This window comes from Parus major, chromosome 1A, assembly GCF_001522545.3.
Source record: "Parus major isolate Abel chromosome 1A, Parus_major1.1, whole genome shotgun sequence".
Lineage (NCBI taxonomy): Eukaryota > Metazoa > Chordata > Aves > Passeriformes > Paridae > Parus > Parus major.
Genome location: NC_031773.1, coordinates 47,538,795 through 47,559,410, shown reverse-complemented (window position 1 = coordinate 47,559,410; position 20,616 = coordinate 47,538,795). Strand labels below are relative to the sequence as shown.

At 44.8% G+C, this 20,616-nt stretch overlaps 2 long non-coding RNA genes across 13 annotated transcripts in view; one reads left to right on the top strand and one right to left on the bottom strand.

Moving 5' to 3' along the window:
• Positions 1-20,094, bottom strand: part of LOC107204433 — a 31,443-nt gene extending 11,349 nt beyond the window's left edge. For 4 of the 11 annotated variants that reach the window (XR_004497461.1, XR_004497458.1, XR_004497462.1 and 1 more), the window contains exons 1-6: positions 18,677-20,093; positions 11,175-12,800; positions 10,339-10,435; positions 8,803-8,877; positions 8,053-8,127; positions 2,436-2,535 (exon numbers count right to left, since the gene is read on the bottom strand). This is a non-coding gene — a long non-coding RNA (uncharacterized LOC107204433). The other 7 variants (XR_004497460.1, XR_004497459.1, XR_004497463.1 and 4 more) reach the window with 6 other exon arrangements.
• A 15-nt stretch (positions 20,095-20,109) lies between these two features.
• Positions 20,110-20,616, top strand: part of LOC107204431 — a 1,563-nt gene continuing 1,056 nt past the window's right edge. Inside the window, exon 1 of one of the 2 annotated variants that reach the window (XR_001521586.2) lies at positions 20,110-20,267. This is a non-coding gene — a long non-coding RNA (uncharacterized LOC107204431). Of the gene's footprint in view, positions 20,272-20,616 lie in introns of both variants that reach the window. The other variant, XR_001521585.3, reaches the window with a different exon arrangement.

The following is a 20,616-nucleotide window of genomic DNA, read 5'->3' as shown; positions in this document are numbered from 1 at the left end:
AGAGTCCTATGGGATCCAGGCACAGATGCAACTCTACACAAATAAAGCAATGAGCCTGTGCCAAGGAGAACATGGGGTGGCGAGTGTGGGGAGCAGAAAGAGCTCAAGCTTCTTCCTGCACTTCAAGGCAGAAGACGGCAGTGTCACACAGTGAACGGAAGGGTGGTCTCTTCAGCCCACCATCCCCACTAGTGACTGCCATCATGGGCTGCCTCCACAACAGGGGAGGCTGCCCACAGCAGCTGCCAAGGTAGGAGCTTCAGAGAGGCACCTGCAGAAAGCTGCACTAATATCACAAGTTAGTTATTACACAGTCAAAGCTTCCTAATGATTGTATCAGGCTGCACAGTTCAAGTCATATGAGATAACCTTCTTTTCACCCTATCAGAAAAACCATTGAGCAAAACTACTCCAGTAACAGGGAAGCACTTGACAAAGCCTCGTGCTGCATTTTCCACTGCCCACCTCCCTGCAGCAGAAGACAGAGGAGAGTCAGCACAGGCATTTCACTATGAGTTACAACTGGCAAAAAAAAGGGTGCTGTGTTTTGAACACATTAAAAAATGAGCCTTTTTCCACGCACACATTTGCACATTAGGAGACAAGGAACATTATTGCTTTTGTCCCAGTGGATCCTGGCATGAGAGGTTCATCTTTGCATTTTTCCTGCCTGTTCAGTGCCTTTCCACCAGATCCACACTTCCTGAAGATGATTCAGAACATGAAACGTGACAAACCAAAACTCATTTTAATAGCTTGTTTTGGCCAAGGCCAACTAGGAATATAGCTGTGTTATTATCATGAGCTGGAATGCAGAGCTATTTACTTCATTCACAGGAACAACAGCAAAATAGCAGCCTGTGGTGTTGGCATGGGTAGAGCCATAACTAAAATATTGCGTACAAAATAGAAAAAGACCTGGAATAAACTCCTTATTATGGATCTAAAATATTTTTTTCTTGGACAAAATAAGCTCAGAAAGCTCCAGCAACTTGTGAGAGTCTCCTTGAAAAGCGGCGTTTTGTCCAACGTCTGACTGGAAACCTCTGACACCCTGAGCATGAAACACTGACCCTCCTGCCTCCAGGATGAAAGCCAGGGTCTGAATACTGGCACTACACTGATGAGTGAAAACTTCAAGGCTGGAGACTTAAGAAGGACAATTTTTGTAGCAAAATTTAAAGTGATTTTACGTTTTGGACTGAATGCAGTTCTAGAACCAGGGCAAGCATTGAATATGTATATCCATTCCCAGACATTGAAAAATGAGAGCTTCAGGTACAGTAAAGTAAGAGTAGGCTGAATTCCTCATCACGAGACTAACATAATTAGGTTGGGGTTTGTTTTGCTTTGCTTTTCTTTTAATTAAAAGGCTCTCTGTACAATTTTGACAAGTATTTTCACTGTTTATGGATAACTTCTTTCCAGGGACAGGTTGCATTCCCCAACTGGACCAGGGCAGCCCTGTGGATACAGAGGTGTTTAATTCTCTGGAGACAGAACTTCATCTGAAGTACACAACAGGAGGATATAACGCAGAAATAACTGTAGTCAAATCTGCTTAACTTTGAGAGAGGAACAGACTGTTTATCTGGTTGTAACAACATAATGTCTTTCAGTTTTGTTCCAAATTTTCAGTCTATCTTGGACTGTCTTTTGCATCTTAAATAGATCAAGCTGTCCCTAAATGCCCCATGAACATACCTGAAAGCAATATGTGCTTGTACCTTGAGCCTGCCTTCTTCATCAGTCCACTGGAGAAATCTTTTAAAACAGCCCTTCAAAGTACCTTCCAAGAGAAGGAAGAGTTCCCTCTGTAGGATTTTAATTTTCTCTGTTTTGGACACTTAGTCCATCCACCCTGCTCTGTGCCTCCCCATTTCCCCAGCCATGCCTCCTCCTGCTTCCCATACACCTGCAGGTACTGCTGGAGGAGACTGGTACCACCACCTCTACTGAGCCAGGAAGGAGGTGGCTTTGGGAGGCAGCACCAAAGATCTCCAACAGCTTCTTCAGGAAAATGGCTTGGGTTTGGGATGATAGGTCCTCTTACCCTCATTCCAAACTGCTGTGAGCTGAAGACATGGATACATGTGCTTCCCCCAGTCTGTGTATGCCCATGCCAACTTTAGGAGGAGACATAAAAGTTGTCAGAGCTGCCCTGGCTTCCTTCTTTCCTTGAATTTCCACCACCAAGTTTTTCCCCTCACTTGTGCTTTGGCATCAGTTGTAGTATAAGCCATACAGAGGCTTGAAGAAGACAAGGTAATGTGCATCTCCTGAAAAGGATGAGCTCAAGGTATTTAGTCCATGGGCACATTTGCATGTGGAATGGTGTTCAGAAGGACAGCAGGGAGAGAAACACACACAAGTCCCAGCTCTACCTTTGTGAAAAGGCTGTGTGCAGCAAGAGGAGCTGAAAAGCTCTGCCATACCTGTGCTCTCTCAGTCTGACTCTATGGCTTTTCCAGGACATCAGACTCATCCTCCACCTCAGCTTTCTTGTTGGCCAGCCCAGGAAAGCAACACAAACATCTGAAACACAGGTTTAGAAGTGATTACTCAGAGTCTACTGTGCTTTGGATCAGAAAAGTGCAGGGCAAGCACTTTTATTTATTTAGGTCCTAGACATGTATGGTAATTACTCAGTGCTTGTGTGTTTGGGTGGCTTTCTAAGTTTGAAAAAAACCCAGACTGCCACGAATCAGTCAGCAGTAAAGATGTCTCAAGAAGACGAGCTGAGGCAGGGAAGTTTCTGTAGTGAGTCACGGCAAGATCACAAGTAATTTGTCAGTAAGCTCCTGTCCTCATCCTTGGCTGTCCAAGACATTTCCCATCCCATTGGGTGGCCTCCAGGCAGTTGTGTGCTGCTGGTGCCAGTACCCAACATTCCTGCACATGTCCCCTATCCTCACCTGTCTTCTGTGAGCAGCAGTGCACAGGTCTTCCTGTACGCCTTTGTGCACATCTTTTTTCCTCAGCAAAAATCTACTCTTTGGGGTATCTTTCAAGGATTATCCAGAATGTAAGAGAGATATATGTTGGGGCTGAAATGTAAGCTCTTCCTTTAGCAAGCCATACTGTTTTGATACAAGGAAAACCAAAAAATCAATTTGCTCCCCCTCCTTCTGCACATACATTGTTAGAAACATAGACTAAATTAATTGCAGGAACATCAGGCACCAGGGGGTAGAGAAAAAAACCCAAAGCCTTGTAGTACAAATCTAACAGCATTTCATGTTCTCTGGGGTTTTCACTTCCAGTGATTCTGAATCAAGGTTTCAGTCACACAATTTAATGCGAATTTTTATTCTGCTCATTCCATCCTGGGGACATGCACTTGACCTCTGCAAAAATACACTTTAAGGCCTCAATGCATCAGTGCTTTTTGAATCTCAGGTATGAGTAGGCCCCCAAAATAATTTCTCTCTTTAATCCTCTAACTACAAGCTTTTTCTTCCTTTCTTCTCTCTGGGTCTGGATTAACAAATAGACACTATCCATCTGTGCCAAGGTCCCAGCTCCTGGGCGAGGTGATGAAATTGAAATTTCAGCTTCAGGAGCTGAGATTATTTCTTCTAATAAATTAAACATTCAGTCTTTCATCATACTGGGAGGAAATTTGAAAACATCACCCACAAGATGTTGGTTGAAGTCTGTGGAGATGCTGGAGCTGTACATCAAACAAGAGATGCACTGCACTGTGCATCTCAACCAGGATTTAATGAGAAGGGTTATTTCTACAAGGGCTTCTTCCTGGTTTATGGCTGGGGTGGCCTTTCACTGGCCTATAAATCTTGCTGCTGGGTTAAAAGATTTGGCAGGGGTCTCTCTTGCTCCCAGAGGTGTGGAAGTCTCACAGCACAATGACACCATACCAAAGGTAGGCGACATTTGACATCATACCAAGGGTGGGAGACTCCCCACCACTGAATTGCCAGCAGAGGGTATTTTGGATGACCTTCAGAGGTCATTTGAAGGTTAGAAGATTGCAAAGTGCATCTGGCTGCTGGCACAGAGCAGTGAGCTCTGCAAATTTGCAGTGTTGTCCCTGGGGGCTCCTGCTGCAGCCTCTTTTGCAGGGTTGGTTCCAGGATAGGAGGTCCTGATAATCTTTGGGAGCACCTGCTTCCCACCAAGAGTGCTGTGATCACTGCAATCTCTACTTGTTTGTTTCTGGGAGTGAATTTTTCCACTTCAGTGACTGAGGTGGTGGAGCAGGGAGCAAAATGCTCTAATAAAGATCTCCAGGTACTTGTGAGCAAAATACCTGTCTTGGAAAATGGATCTACCAATATTTTATGTAACCAAACATTTTAAAACACATGATGCTGAATTTTCTCTGTAGATCTTCTCTATAGGATTATCTTCCTCTCAGAGCATGTTGGAGCCTGGATGTGTCAGTCCCCTGGCCCATGGAGCTTTGCTGAGAGGACAATTATTTTCTCAGCTCTGAGTGAGGAGTCTTGTCAGGTAAAACTGCAGCAAGGAGTAGAAAAATTCTGATCACTTGTTTTGCCACTAGTGTGTGCACCTTCTCCAAGGTTTCACAGCTATCACTCAGGCACTTTCAACCCCCATACCATGCCAGTAGATTGTTTTGGCTTTTCTATAATAATGGAGTTCACTTTGGATCCTGCTGATTTCAAGTATTTACTTCCCCTTACTATCTTCTTTGTTTGTTTGTTTGTTTGTTTGTTTGTTTGTTTGTTTGTAGATTTTCCCTTGAGAAAGCAAAAGTAATTTGCCTGTTCTTGCAAGATCTGTTTTGCCCGCTCCCTTCCCCAGGACTGATGCATGGCTGCTGGGATCAGGAGGTGACTAAGGGCTTTGCTGCAGCTGAACACTGAGCAGAGAGCCCTTTGCAAAGTTGTGTGTTATATAGCGGGAAATGCTAAATATGACGAAACAGTTTCAGGGCTCAGCATTTCAGCAGCTGATTACTCCCAGTCCAGGATGAATCACCCTGGAGCTGCTGCAACCTCAGGCAGGTGCCGCCTCCAGGAGCCCTCCCACCACCTTCCCCATGGCCTTTCCCATCCCCTCGCAATGTTTTATCCAGCAACAGCAGCAGCAGCAGCAGCAGCAGCCACACAGGCACCTTTCTCATTCAGCATTCCTCTCCCCTCATTTCCAGCATAATGGCTGGAGCCTGTCTGGCATGCTGGGACATCACCATGGACCTACTAGACAGCACCAGCAAAACAAGAGAGGGAACCTTTAGCTGGGATGTTTTAGGGTCTCTCAACCATCTCTGGGTTTCCCTGAGCCTGTGCAATTTCCTGAGAGCAGAATCTGCTGCTGTTGGATATACTTCGTTCTCTGGAGAGGCAGAGGGATTCAACAATCTTAACAGCAATAAATCCCAGCTGAAGTAAAAGTGGCTGTAGGGTCAGCTTCCCTCAGAGAAAAACAGAAACCACAATCACAGGGTAGGGGTGATCTTGAGAGGGCGTTTATAATCCCAGTGAGTTCAGCAATCTGTTAGCATGCTGCCCACATCACTGGCTGCTGTCCGGTCCTGGGGTTTTATATGTCCATGTGGTGTTTCTGAGGAACTCAGGATCCCAGCTCATTTCTGCTTTTTTCTGATTGCATAAATGACCCCAAAACAACACACCCCTCTTGGGGTTGTAAAGGGCTGAACATGCTCATCGCCGGGTCTCCCACTGGCAGTATTCTGAAGATGACTTCCCTGCCTAGCATAGGTGCTGCCAAACAGTACAGCTGGGAGATGTGTCCTCCTCTGCTTTGCACCTTCTGGATCCCCAGGGCTCTTCCTTGTTCCACTGTGCCATGACAACTGGCATTAGTATCAGCTGCAGAGCCTGTACCACCCAGAGGCATCACCATCCACTTCTGGATATCTTCTGCTCACACCACTCTGGGACCTACTTGTAGCTCCAGAAAACAGACATTTGAGTGGCTGCTGCAGGGTAAGCTTGTGACTCAGTCCAGTTAAATGGTGGTTTGTGATTGAGCTAGAAACTGTTTGAAACTGGGTCCATCAGCAAAGTTGGGTGACCAGAAGATGGTTGGCTTCATAGTTGGAGACAGGTTATATAAAAAAAGAAATAAAAAACCACCAGTGACGTGATCTTTGATTGTTTTGTCCTGAATTCAGTTGATGTTCTTTCAATTCCCTAAGATGAAAATACAGTAAAACAGGGTTTTTTCAGCCTCCTTTTCTTTGTAGCAAAAAATAAGATCGAGCCAAGGTGCCGAGCTCTGCCACGAGATCCTGGGTGCAAACCTGGCCCTTCATTCTTTGCCTCAGGTCTCTTCCCATTGCCACACCAAGGGTTAGATGAAAAAGAAAGGTCCCTTCCAAATGGACTCAACCAAACAGATTCCCAGTGTTTTGGTTCTGTACATAAAACTGAAAGGTTTATCAAAACCTGCTGTTGAGATACCCTGTGCCATTTAAGCACATTTGTTAAGGAACACTGCTGTGATTTAGAACACCAAATCTAAGGGCATCCTGTCATGCTCTATAAGTAAAAACATTAGGATATCTAAAAAGAAAGTGGTTTGTTTTGACTATCCAGAATGAACGAACACTAGTAACCAAACTACATAAAAACACAACTAAAACCATAGTCCTTATTTTCTGTACATGAAAGCATTCCATTTTTATCCCAAATAATCTCTTGATTTCATGTCTATACATTTTTATTATTAGTCACGTGGGAGCTCTTTTTAAACTACATTTTGAGAAATAAGATTTTCTCTTTGATATCTCAAACCTTCAGAGCAAACCATGAGTTCCCAACCAAAGAGCTCTTCCCACTTCAGCACAAGATGCAAAATTTTGAAATGCAACACATGTAAGCAGAGGTATTTAAATTCCTTTGAAAGAAAATAACTCCCTAAAATATTACTATCAAATGCAGAAGCACTAACATTTGTTAAAGCTGAATAGATCTTCACTCCTGTGGAAGAGAGGTCAGAGCAGGTGGAAGAATATGCAGAAGGCAAGGAATAAAAACTCTGACAAACATAGGCAGAAGTCCTGCAGAGGGGTGGGCCAAGGTGTGATCCTTCATTAAAATAATTGTCAAGTCAGAAGTGCTATGACCTGGCAGGTAGAAGCTTTAGTTTATAAGCTGGGAGAAGTGACGACCAGGGTTTGAAATGTCCCTTGGTGATAAGCAGGTGAGCAAAGTTGGGTGCATTTACCATGTGCACACTCCGAGGCTTCACCATCATTGCTCCTCTGTTTCATTCATCCCCTAGTTGAGTTGGGAGCACCAAGAAGATCTTCCTGGGCTACCCACAGGTCTGCTCCAGGGAAGAATTGCCTTTTGGCCCTAAGGGTTCTGGTCCATCCTGCCTGGCTTCTGCTGGTCCCCTGAGAATCAGGGCAGGAGAACATGTGGGCAGCTGTGCTGCTCCTCTCAGTGCCACAGCCACCCCAGCTGGATCATGGGGAGCAATGTGGTGAGTTTTGCATCCAAAGCAGGGGGTGAAGTAAAAAATTTTCTTTCTCTCTGATGTTCTCAGAGCAGTATGACAATGACATGAAATGAATATAAAATCAAGAAAAAGTCTATTTTAATTATTAAAAAAAGAAACAAGTGCAACAGTGAACCACATAGGTTTCTGGAAGTTTTTCCTCACAGTGTATCTATTGTTTCTCTCTTGAATTCAAAACCACACACTAGTGAATTTGAATGAAAATCACTGAAAATATAAAGGCTTCAGAAGCATTTCTGATTGAGAGAGGTGGACAACAAACAGATCATAAAGCTGCACACAGTCTCCATAGTGACGGGGCTTCCAAAAGGGCACAGGGGAGCCTCAGCCTTCAGGAGCATCACCAAACTCCACCACACCAGGAGAGGCAGGAGCATGCCAAAAGGGACGTTGGGAGTTTTTATTCAAAGGAAGGATGTCTCTTCAGGGAGACAGGTGGGAGGCTGTGCAGACAGAGTCCTTCCTCCTGGCCCTCTTAACGAAAGAATCACTGAGCAGATGTGGAGAGTTTGGGATCTTGGGAAGAGACCTTCAGAAACATGGCCTTAGGACAGCTATTGTGTTGTCTGGGCTTACCTCAAGCAGTGGATGGGAGGTGATCTCAGTGTCTTTAGCAGCTCAAATTTCTATTTGAGACTGAGCCCTGAAGAACTTAAAAAAAAAAAAAATTAAAAAACAACAGAGGCCAGAAATCAACCAGCTTGGCTCCAAAAAATCTTCCCTGTCATGCACTGATTAAAAAAAGAGCACTGAACACTCCTGAGTCCAGCACGGGGGACCATGCACAGAAGACTTCATCTCATATGGAAAAAACCAAGATGAGTAAGGGAAAGGATTGCTCTGCTACCCAATAAATAGCAAAAGCTATTGATAAATACTTTCAATAAAATCAAAGTCCTTAATACTTTTTTTATTATCAGCCTACAGTGAATATATTGCTGCTGAACAGGAAGCCAAGACAGGGAATGAGATGCAAGCTGGAAGGAAAGAAGTGGTTAGAGAGCACACAGATGAGGTAAATGTTTTCAATTTCACTGTGCAGGAGCAATTTCACCCAGCACTAATTGACAGTAGTGGTTAATTTGGGGAGATAGTGATAGACCCCCCAAGTTTAAAAGGCCAAAGGAGTTCCTATGAAGAGAAAAGGGAAGACAAGTGAAGCCAAGGGAATTGTAGACCAGACAGCCTAGCTGTAACTCTTTAGAACAAATAATGAATTTATTTGTAAACATCCAAGAGTAACAATGAGATGAGAAGCAGCCAACTTGGATTAGTCAAGACCAAGCCATACCACACCAACCAGCTTTCCTCCCGAAGCAGACTAACCTGGAAGTTAGAAACTCCAGAGGTGAAGCAGCTCAGCTCCAGACAGGCTGTGGCCCAGTCTCATGCAATGTCCTGCTAAACCAGGAAGAACATACTTGATAAAATTAGTGGAGGGCTAGTGGCAAAGCCCTGTGCTATTCTGGACTTTAAAGGTGATTTATTTTCCAAATGAAAGGCTGGACCAAGTGAGGGTGAGCCAGGATCTGTCCTGGGCACAGGCTTGTACATGACTTTCATGTAAATTATTTGCCTGAAAGATTAGGTTAATTAAACCTGCAGATGACCCAAAGCTGTGTCATGTTGCAAGTAACACAGATAACTCTCCCTAAAAACAATACAAAAGAGGCTTTATAAAATAAAATAAGATTCAAATTTCAGCTATGCTTACTAATAGTATCTCAGAAAGACTGAATATATATATAGATGAGATCAGTCAAAATCCTTAGCTACATACCCTAAATCAGGAAATTACTTTCCACCAGAGCACTGTGCAGAGCTCACCCCCTGATTTGTGCTGTCTCTACAAAAGGAGAACCACAGCATCTTTTATTTTACTCTTTATTTTTTTATTTTTAAGGCCCACATATTGCCTCAGGCATGCTATAATTCACATTGGTGACAAAGAAATTTGAAAAGCCTTCCACCACATTACCAGCAAGCCTGGGGCCTCCATGAACTGGGAATTCAAATATATTTTGACCCTTGCTTGGACTGGACATTGTGGGATGAGTATAGACCCAAGGTAGAGTCAATACTGAGAAAACTTTAATGGTAAAATAGTAATTAATGAAACAGTGTTTTGTAAGTTTAGATCAGAAGCCATGAGAGTAATGGAAAAAATTCCCCAAGTTAGCACCCCAATAATTTTCCAGTAAGAAATTCACAATATTTTAACTGTAGGAGGAACTAACACAAGGAAACTGTACCAAGGAGCTGTGTGCTGAGCAGGATACCCAGTATTTTTCTGGAAATTGGGAGATTTCCACCAACAGTGTGTGATACTCCCTTTACCTCTGCTGCAAGAAAAACATCCCCTTTACTGGCAAGGCTTCCTCCTACACATCTGTATTTTATATTACAGATATATGATCAAAACTGATCAGGCAAAATTAAAGGTCACTTGCTAGTGGGACTTCCCAACACAGCTTATGAGGGACCTGGATGACAGATACCATCCAAACCACCAGGGTTTATAACTGGCCTGACAGCCCTACAGTGTGAACCCAAGGCTGGTTTAAGTAGAAGTTGTACCTGTACAAATGCTAATGATAACGATAAGAGAAACGTGATTCTTTTGTATCATCCACTACCCAAAATAAAAACATGAACATGCTGCCTTAGCTGCAGAGGAAGATGAGTTAGACTTGAGGGAAGGCTCTCATGGGGCTGGGCAGGCTGCAGGCTGCTCTGGGGCCACATCAGACTCCAGGCTGTGTGCCCAGAGGAAGCCTTTAGTGTTGTGCTTAGTGTAATGAAGAAATATGGATGTGAATTAAACCCTCCAAGGAATGATGAAATTACATTGTTTGTTTTTACCTTTGTTTTAATGAATCGATTCCATCTCTTCTTGGTTTTCTATTGGTATGAATGGGTGACCAGGTGTGCTTGTGGGAAAAATCCCCTTGGAGGAATACTAGAACAAAGTAGTAAATTAGCTAAGAAGGCAGGTTTTGGAGCTGAAAACAAGATTATTCAGAAGTACCAGGTTTACCTAACTACCCCTTCTGCTTTGGCAGTGGAGAAAAACTGGGCCACTTGCGAAACAGGATATATATAGACAATAAATGTTAATATATTTTAAAGTAAAATTAAGGTTTAAGAAAGATGTGTTAAAAGAAAGTTACCGTGGTGATGCCTGTCACGTTACATCCCCAAACACAGTGAAAACAAGATTACCATATGACCTGGGTCATACAGCTTGGTAAAAAATCCAAAGAAGACTGGCTATCCCCCTTTGAAGCAGGAGAGATATCTCCTTCAATATCATTATATCTTTCAAAGGCCTATGTTCTTCACTGCTGGAAAGCTCACTGAGGTTTTAGCCTGAAAAGACTCTGCCTCCTTGTTGAAATCTTCCTAGACAAGATTAAAATCTAAGTAATTCCTTCAGTGGCAACCTCACAAGTCATTTTGATAGATATACAACCTGCTGATCAACCATTTGAATCTACTGATTTATTGATTTGATCTTAATCATGATCGCAGTGTGATCACTTAATTGATCTGCCTTTAATTAGCTTAGTAGAAATAATGAATTAATCTAGTGATATCCTTGCTCAGGTGTTCCTTCATGTGTTCATCCTTTTTAATCAGCTCTGCAGGGAATATACAAGGTAGGTTTACACTATTAGATAGTCACTGAGGTCACAAACCTGAGGGCAGGAGTAAATTTGGGTAGGGCATATGCCAGCAGCTCAGCTCTGCATCGCTCCAGCCAAGACCTCATACACCCTGTGAATAAACTCATCTCCAGCCATGTTTGGTCTCCCAAATATTTTGCCATATTGCTGAATGAAGGGCAAGGAGGGCTTTGTCTCAGAAGCAGTCAAACATTTCAAGCATATCTTTCTCCATGGTTCACAACCAAAGAGGAGAGAACAAGACATCCTGGACCCCACAGTGGATTATTTATCCTCCCATAGCCTTCACTCATGAGCACAGAAAGCTCTGACTCTTTTGAGTCCTCGAGGAAAAAGTTGTGACTGAATTAAACTGAAAGAGAAGGCAAGATTTTGAACTGTAAGATTTTGAATAACACAGTAATGGGGTGACAAGCATCCCATTCTGTTGGGGTTTTTTTTTGCATTGTCACCGTTCTTGCATACCAGGAGAGATCACACACTCCCGTGGGATAGGTAATACACAAAAAACAAGTCTCAATGGACTTTTAAGTGAGGTGGATGGGTGGTAGAAGGAAATGAACAGTTGAAATCACACAAAATCACTCAGTATTTGCACCTAGATGGTTAAAATTTGAGCAGAAGAGCCGAGACTTCATGCTTGTCAAACGATGTGAGTGAACAGAGAAGGCACTGGGCTGACGCCCATGGAATAACCCACTATCAGAGCATGAGCTCCCACTGCTCCCAGTGCCCAGGCAACTCTTCTTTCAGGACTGATGCCTTCAAATTCAGGTCAAATGCATAACCACAACAGAATGAGCAGGAAAAAAAAAGAAAAAGAAAAAAAAGCTCACATAAGCTCATATTACCAGCTCTGAGTGGGTAAGGGATGCAGCTTTCAGTTAGCTAATTTTGTTCTTTACGGATATTGCTGTTAGCTTTGTAAGAAAATCAGAAGGCATCATCTGAACTGGCTTAGAAATTACAAACAAGCACTTTAATTTTTATTTAAACTGGAGAAGCTGTTAGAGGCCTGTTTTGAAGCCAGTTTAAGTCCATGGAAGGATTTAATCGGGCTTTGTTTGCAGGCGTGGCGGCAGCCTCTTTTAAAGTCATTCCTCTGCTTATAATCAAGCCTTGCCCCCGTCAGATTTTAACCACTTCTTCCTAGGTTAGGCACGGGGATGGGCTGGTGACAGCCCCTGCTGCAGTCGCATACCACTCGTGTGGAGCTGGCGCTCGAAGCCAGACTGCTTCACCGTTTCCACTGCCGACTGTTTGCAAACGCGGGAGAGGAGCTGGGAATGAACAGAGCAATGCAGAGTCGGGGAGGGAGGGGTTTGGTGGCTGGGCTGGAGTTAGTCACCGCAGACTTCCATTTCCAGATCGTGAGGAAGGACTCAAGCCATTTTAGGCATTTTCTTGGACTTCCTTCTCGGCTTTTAATTGAAATACCCAGGAGGGATAGAGGAATCCACGGGCCCATTTTGCACCGACGTGGGATACTTCTGTGCAAGCACAGACGTGCTCCCCCTTCGTATTGTAGTTCAGACCACTGTTGTTAGTCCTTGGCTCAGCTCCTTTGCGTGGCAACAGGGAATCTTCCACACATCTCACCTTCTGAAAGCTGATGCACTCCTCTGTGGAAGATGCTCACTGAGGTGAAAATAATTTTTAAAGAATTTTCTTGCAGGAGCTAACTATGCTGGGAAGTCTTGAATATTCAAAACAAAACACATTTAATTCTGATACCTCTGAGGTATATAAACATACATGTACATTTATCCATATATATCTGTAAGTGCCCCAGATAAGAAGACATATGAACCAGCAAACTGCAAAATCACAAGAGGCTTTGAACACCCCTGTTCCTCTTTAGCAGGAATTCAGATGCCTACATCTAGCACAGCAAACAAGAAAAAACCGTGCATAGCTGCCAAGACAACTGACACATCCAGCTGCCAGACTTCACTAGGCTTCTCACTCTGGTGTTGTAAGTTTTGCATCTCTCCTTGTCCAGCAGCAGTGTCCTTTTTGCCAGAGAGCTGTTTGGGAAATCAGCCCCAGGACATCGCAGGGGGGACAGGCAGCAGGCATGCTAGGAGCATATCCAGCACAGCCAGGCAAAGTCCCCTCTGTCCAGTCCCAAACAGGGGGCCAATGCTCACTGTGCAGGGCAGCAGCAGGAGCAGCAGCAGCAAATGGGGTTTTTGTGTGGTTGATGTTACAACGCTTTTTTCTCCTGCTGAGACAAAAGAATTTTCTCTGTCCAGGGGAGCTCAGTGTCCTGGTCACCCAGAGAAGCTTCTCCTGGGCTTGGTGCTTGGCCTAGCAGCACCGTGCAGAGCACCCATGGCCAAGCTCCTTCACACGGGACCCATACATCGGCACAAAATACTTATTTATCACGTGGTGAAAGAACCAACGTTTCTGGCCTTTCGTGATGCTGATTGTGCACCTTGTGCTTTGTGTTTTGCTTTCTTGAAGCTGATTCTTAATTAGCAACAAAGTTGCAGTCACATAAACACTGAGGACAGAGGAGTAACATCAACCTTGAAATTGTTACTTTTCTGACCACTAGAAAAGCCCTCTGCCTTCCCCTAAAGCTACTTAAATGTTTCTTCACTTCTAAAGAATGATAAACAAGTCCATACTGACAAAGTATCACGGCAACCACGACCTTCCTTTCTCATTGGGGCCTGCTGGTGTATGAAACAATGACCAGTCCAGCCATCTCTCATAAGGTTTTAGTTTTACTCCCAGGTGGTTGCACCTTTATTATGGTGCCTGTGCTGGACTGGGTGACTGGCCTTTCCCTGACACCCCACTGATGTGCTTTGTGACCACCTTCATGCACTGAATCTGGAGAATCCTGTGGCACCCCTCTCCCGTGTCTGCCCTGCAATCAAAGGGAAGGCATCTGAGATGGAAAAAGAGGTTGGAGTAAGTATCACAAATCAGCCCATAAACCTCTGCTCTGCTAAAATGATCTTTCCAGGGACTGAGGCAATGTAGGAGCACAAGGAGGAAAAGTGTGCTGCTGGGGGGCTGCCAGAGCTTCTGCATTCTGGCTTCTCTCTTGGTGCCTTTTAGCAGCTTTGCAGCATCAGAGGTGATGTTCCCTTCTCCAAGGCTCCCAGGCCTCGCACGAGGGACAGGAAGGGAATGAGAACTGAATGTCTGGTGTTGTCTGGTGTCAGCATCCCTTGCTACAAGAGACCAAATACTAAAAAAAAAAACCCTCATAGACAATGAAATGTGAGGGTTTGCAAGGAAACTTCTGGGAAGAGAAGTGATAAGTCAGTATAAATTAGGAAGGTAGGGAACTGAGGATTTACCCTATTGTTTTACACATGGTGGTTGCATTGGAATCAATTGTATTTTGGTGTTTGTTAATAATTGACTTCTATTTACACGTAGAAGGAAAGAATGCATGCCAAAAAGCCAAGAATGTGCAAGATCTTTTTAGAGAAAAGCAGAAAAAGAAAAAAGAAAAAAAACCCCAACCAGACCTATATTTCTGGTGTAACCTTTTCCTTCCATGGCAGCTGTAAAACCAGCTCACATTGTGTTAACTAAGTGTATTATCCTATGAACAACAGGGTTCCATTAGCTCTATCAGAAGGCCAATACCCTCTGTACTGAAAACCTCTTGATTCAGTACATTTCTCTGTCACAGAATAAATTTTTGCTTGACCCCATTGAAGGAATCAGTTTAAATCTTGAAACATAAAAACTATTAAAGCAGAAAAAAAAATACTTTTCCCCTCTCTTTGCCTTTTGATTGTTGACATCAAACACCACGTTGCAGTTCAGCAAATAGAAGAATGTTGTAGCAAGTAAAAAAAAAAAAATTAGGAAATACTGAGAAAAAAAAAAAGCAAGACAGGAAGGGATTGTATGGCAGTAATAAATGTATTCTGTTCTTTATAAACACATGTGTGGTGTGGATTTGTGTCTGTGGGACAATTCAGGAAAAAAAATGAAAAGGCAAGTTTTGGGTTTAAACTCAGCAGATTTCAAAGTGCATTGTTTATACCCTCTGCAGTGCAATAAAGCTTATCAAGAACTTTTCCACTGGATACAAGAGTCAGAAGAAAGAAGAAGAATGTGAACAGTATGCTTCCTTTGGGTTGCTACAATATCTGTAATTCTTTTAGCACAGATTTCCCATGTTAGCTTAAGCTCTGTCTCACAACCATCATTTTCAGCAGATAGTCATAAATACTTTGCTGAGCTGAGTTGTTCAGAAATTTGCCATCATTTCACTCTCCACAAGCTCAAAGCATGTGGCAAGTTCAAGGGCCCTTAATTAAAAATGTAATACTTTCATTCTAGAAGCTCTTGCTTGCATCCTGGCAATACTCTGGGATAAATCAACTGCTGATGTAAATGCATTAATTTCAGTGTAATTTCATTTAGAAGCTACAAGTGTACTAAATTTTTATTTAATGATTTGAATGTGCTTTCTGTAAGAGGGAGTAGGATCACTTCTCCCTTAAAAAGGGGAGAGCTGAGCCTGGGAAGTGGGAGGCAGAGATTTGACGAGCCCTTGGTAAAAGCTGGGAGAACATACAAGCCTCTCACTCCAATCCATGTTTGTACTTTCAGCATGAACCAGGACATGGAAACGACAACTAAAATACGTACATTTCAAGCACGGGATTTGGCACCAGACCTCAAAGCTGCAACATTTTCTAGGCAGAATGTATTTCTGCCCCTCTCTTAAATTGAGAGGTCAATTTTTGTCTTCTTTTCCTATTTTGCTCTTGTAAGGGAAGACAGCATGGCATGTTTGTTAGAACTATAATGTTGCATTTACTAATTAAATAAAGTGGGGTTTTTGGGAGAACTTCTTTTAAGCGAAACCATGTGTCCCAGGGAGGAAACATTCTTCTGGTAAACAGCTGAGCCCTTAACATTTAGCAACATAACTCTGTGTTTGCAGCTATTGAAAACTGTGTGACCGAGGAAGCCTGTGTTTCTGAGACTGAGGACTGAAAGCATTTTGCTCGCTGTCAGAATGCCAGCCCTTTCTTTTATGTATACGCTAAAAGCAAGAAAGAACCAACTATTGGATGGTCGCTTCTTATGGTTTTAATAAAATTTCTCTCATATCAAAATGCTGCTGGGTTTTAATGTTGACACTGCACTAAGCAATGTTCTTTGCTCTGGCACAGCTGGCTCTTGCTTTCCAGAAATATAGCTGCACCCTGGCATTACTTGCAAAAATTGCAGCCTTAAATCATTTCCTCATCCCTCTGACCTGTGCCAGGAAGGACCCTCTCACTGGTACAAAGAAGGGATCATTCCTCCTCCCTCCCCAGCTGCTGTGTGAGCAGAGTACTCAGAGTGGCAGGAGGTAGCTAAGGAACAAAAGTTACCTGCCAGACATGAACAGCAGCCTTGGAAAGCTCAGGGAAAAAAGATAATAGAGCTGGACACTACAAACAGAAACAGGACTGAGAAAATGGGAGTGCTCTGTTGCTGGCTCCTGCTTTCCATCCCAAGAGTCTACATCACTCAGAGAGACACTCGAAGTGCCACAGGACTGTGGGACAAATCCTGCTGAGGGGGAGCAGGGAAGTATTAATTGGTATAAGTGATTTCCCGAGCAGTGTTAGGAAGGGAGCTGGCTGACTTTGAGATCTTACACTGCTTCTCCATCCAGCAGCTGGAAGGGGAAGGCCACAGTCCCAGCTCCCTCTGGGCCAAAGGAGATGATTATTCCTCTGCCTGCTCATCTCACTGAAGCTGGGCTGCTGAGCTCTGGCCATCACGTTGACCTTTGAAGTACAAAGGGATCTTATATTGTTCTTTGTAGCCCTCAAAGCAGCTGGGCATGCTTACAAATTTCAGTAACTACCAGATAAGGCCAAACAAGATCCCACGATAAGAGTTCAAGGCTCTGCATTCCTCTCTGATTGCTTTCCTGAGCAGATTCTCATTTTAACTGGACTTATGGTAGTTTCATCCAGTTATCTTAAAGTACATAATGACTACGGTAATTACTGACAATAATGAGCTAATAAATTCTTCTAGGTATTTTCAAGGGATAAATATTACTGTCCTTGCTGTAATAATGGGGAAACTGAAGCAAAGAGAAGTTTTTTGATAAATGTACTTTACTTCCAGTGTTTTGATATCCTTCTGGTTTTATTTGTATAGGTTTATTTATTTGCTTCTTAGTATGCTTTGTGTTCTGTTATTGCTTTCCAGTAATGTTATCTGGCATGGGTTGTGTGTGTGTACTAAGGTGCATTTAAAAAAACAGCAATGATTTCAGAAAACTTCACAGATATTGAAGAGTTTTTTGTCATTGTTTATATATATATATATACATACATATTTGATTTATCATAACCCTATTTTCCTGACTTTCCCTTTTCTTCCTCCTTCTTTTATTTTTGATGCCTTCTTTTTTAGGAAAAAAACCCCACAAATAACATTATTTTCTATTTCTTTTCCATATACTTCAGCTTGCATTTAAATCTCTAATGTGGAAAGCCAACAGAATATGACCTTCTACTGACTAAAGAATTAAGATATTCTACTGGAAGCTTGAAAGGCAGAGTTATGGCTTTACTAAAGTATCAGCTAATCCCTTATATATATAATTAATATTCAAAAGACATAAGTTGGTTTGGTAGCATTTATCTAAGAGTTTAAGTTTCCCACAGCTCAGGTATGCTTCCCCGAAGCCTTTTCAAGGATAGATATACAGGTAGCCAGATCAGAGGCTAAGCTGCAACAAAAGACAAAACCAAAACCAAAACAAAAAAGAAAATTTTGTTTGTCAGCACATTTTCAGGTGAATTATGTGGGAGGATCTAGTCTCTAGACAGGAACAAGTGCCACAAAACTCTTATTTGAAACATTTTCTTTGATCCAAACTTGTTTAGTAAGGACCTGACTTCTAAAAACATTAAGGTGTTTATGTGCACTTCAGCATCTTTTTAAAGCCAGCACTGATTCCTTATTGAACTGTGGACTAAGGGCCTACAGATAGTCTGACAACTTTATATTGATTTATTTCAACCAACTTCTAATTCTAAGGAGACAAAAAAGTTAAAATGAGACTTAGGTATGTTAAAAACTTGCTTCGCAAACAAGGAAAACAGTCAATCTGAAAAAAAATTGAAGTACTATAAAATCTCTATAACTGGAATATTTTGGGAAATTTAGAAACAATAAAAGGCAAAAAACCTGTGAGAACCACTAACATAGTTTCTAAGGTATCACAGGTAAATTTAAGGCTGTTAACCCTGAAGCTTTAATACTGAGACTTTCTGCTCTACAGAATATTTTCCTGAGGCTTATTTGTCCTTGCAAGACTCCCTCCACCTCTCTTAGCGTACTGCCTATGCCTTCAAGACTTTTCAGGAAGGCTAATCCAATCTTTGGGCATTTTTGGAGTGGTTTGTGTTTTCCTTTTTGTGCTGGGGGAGACAAGAACAATCTTGCTTAATGTAAAACCCAAACAAGGGAAACTGAAGAGTGGGAGTATGTGAGGGAGCTGGTGGATAACTTACAGGGCTGTGAATCTCCTCCCGCCAGTAGACTCCTCTTGCAGGCTGCAGTAGGGATTCTGTGTTTAGTCTAGGCTCTTCCCAAATACCTGCTTCGGCTCTTACGTGGATTGCAGAGAGCTCAGCCCTGAGGGTGAGCGGCAAGGGAAGTCCGCCTCGCAAATGTCCGGTTTGGGATCAACACCCCCTGATTTTCCATTAAAAACACGCACGTGCCTGCATTTCCCTTCCACTCCTATCCCCTAATGGTGTGCGGCCCGACGGAGTCCAAACGCGCCCAAGGGAAATGCCGGGTTGGGGCATTTCCTCACGGACGAGCCCTCAGAGATTTGAGGAAAACTCGTGGCGGGTCCGTAACCTCTGGGACGGCTCAGGGGCCGAGAAGGCTGGGGAAGGACCGCGCCAGTGTCACCTGTGCCTGCGACAGCCCCTCTGAGGGGCGGGTGCGCTGTCAGGGCTCTGCGATCCCTCAGACCGTGCCCTGCGCCATCACCGGCACGCGCGGGGGCCTGGCAGAGAGCGCGGGGCTTGTGCGCTTATTTACCCTTTGGCATACAAGTGTGGGGTTTTGGGGTTTTCGTTTATGTTTTATAACGCCGACAGGAGCCCGAGGCAGCTCTGGACACCTCCGGGATGGGCAGTACAGAGCGCTCCCAGATTAGGAGGAATTTATTCACAGAAGGGGCAATTAGGCATTGGGAGCTGCCTGGAGAGGTGGTGGAGTCTCCGTCCCTGGGGGTGTTTAACGTAAGACTGGACGTGGCACTCAGTGCCGTGGTCTGATTGACACGGTGGTATTCTGTCTCAGGTTGGACTCGATGATCGCAAAGGTCTTTTCTAATCTAACTTATTCTGTGACTCGTACGCGCATTCGCCCACCTCGGGGCTCGGGCCTCGCTCCGCAGCCCCTTTGCTCGCTGGCCAGGGACTGCCGGCCCGGGCTGCCATGTCTGTGGCGCAGCACGGCCCGGGATCGGCGGCAGGAGCGCCCCGCCCGCCGGCGCCGCGGGGAACCGGCCGGGAGCCGGCAGCCGGGAGGGAAGGAAGGAGGGCGGCGGCGAAAGAACCGCGCTCTTCCCGCTGGCGCCTCAGCCCACCGGGCCGGGCAGCAGGCACCGGGTGGTGCAAGACGCCAGAACAGCCGCAGGGTCAAGCGAGCCTTCCCCAGGCCTACGCCGCACACTTTTCGGCCGACAGATAAGGGCGTGTGGGGCGGGGCAGGAAGAAGGAGCCCTTTTTTTTTTTTTTTTTTTGCCTTTTTTTCCAAGGGAAAAACCCTTCGCCTTTAAGGGGCGGGGCCACCAGAGTTTGCGGAAGAGCCGGGCGAGAGACGAGCGGTGATTGGATGAACGCAGTCTCGTGACGGCGGCTGGGGCGGTCCCACCCCCCCTAGCCCGCCGGCGCCCCGCGTTCCATTGTGTGCGCTAGCGCCGCCGGGCCCCGCCCCGCCGTGTCCCCGCCCGCAGGGCTGACCACGCCCCCGGTGGCGGCCCCGCCCTCCGCGTTCTCTTGGCTCATTTCCGGCCGCCGCCGCCACCGCCGCTTCCCTCCGAGGGCTCGGGAGAGCGAAGGAACAACAGCCGCCATTTTGTTTGTGTGTGAGCGACGGAGGGAGGAGAAGGGAGCGAGAGGCCGAGCCGGACGGGGCGAACCAGGGGGAGGGCAGCGCACAGAGATACAGGGGCTCGGACAGGGGACGGGGAGAGAAGCGAGGAGCCCAGACGCCCCCCCCCCCCCCACCCCCCCCCGCGCCCCCGCCCGCCCCCCCCCCCCCCCCCAACCCTAGCCTGCCCGTCCCCTCGCTATTTCCTCTCTCTCTGTTTCCTTTTCTCTCTTCTCCTTTTCCCGGAATTCTCTCTCCCCGCGCTGCCCTCCGCCCCCGCTTTGCCCGCTCCGCACACACGCCCCCGGAGCGCCAGGCAGGGGCAGTAGGGAGCCTGCGC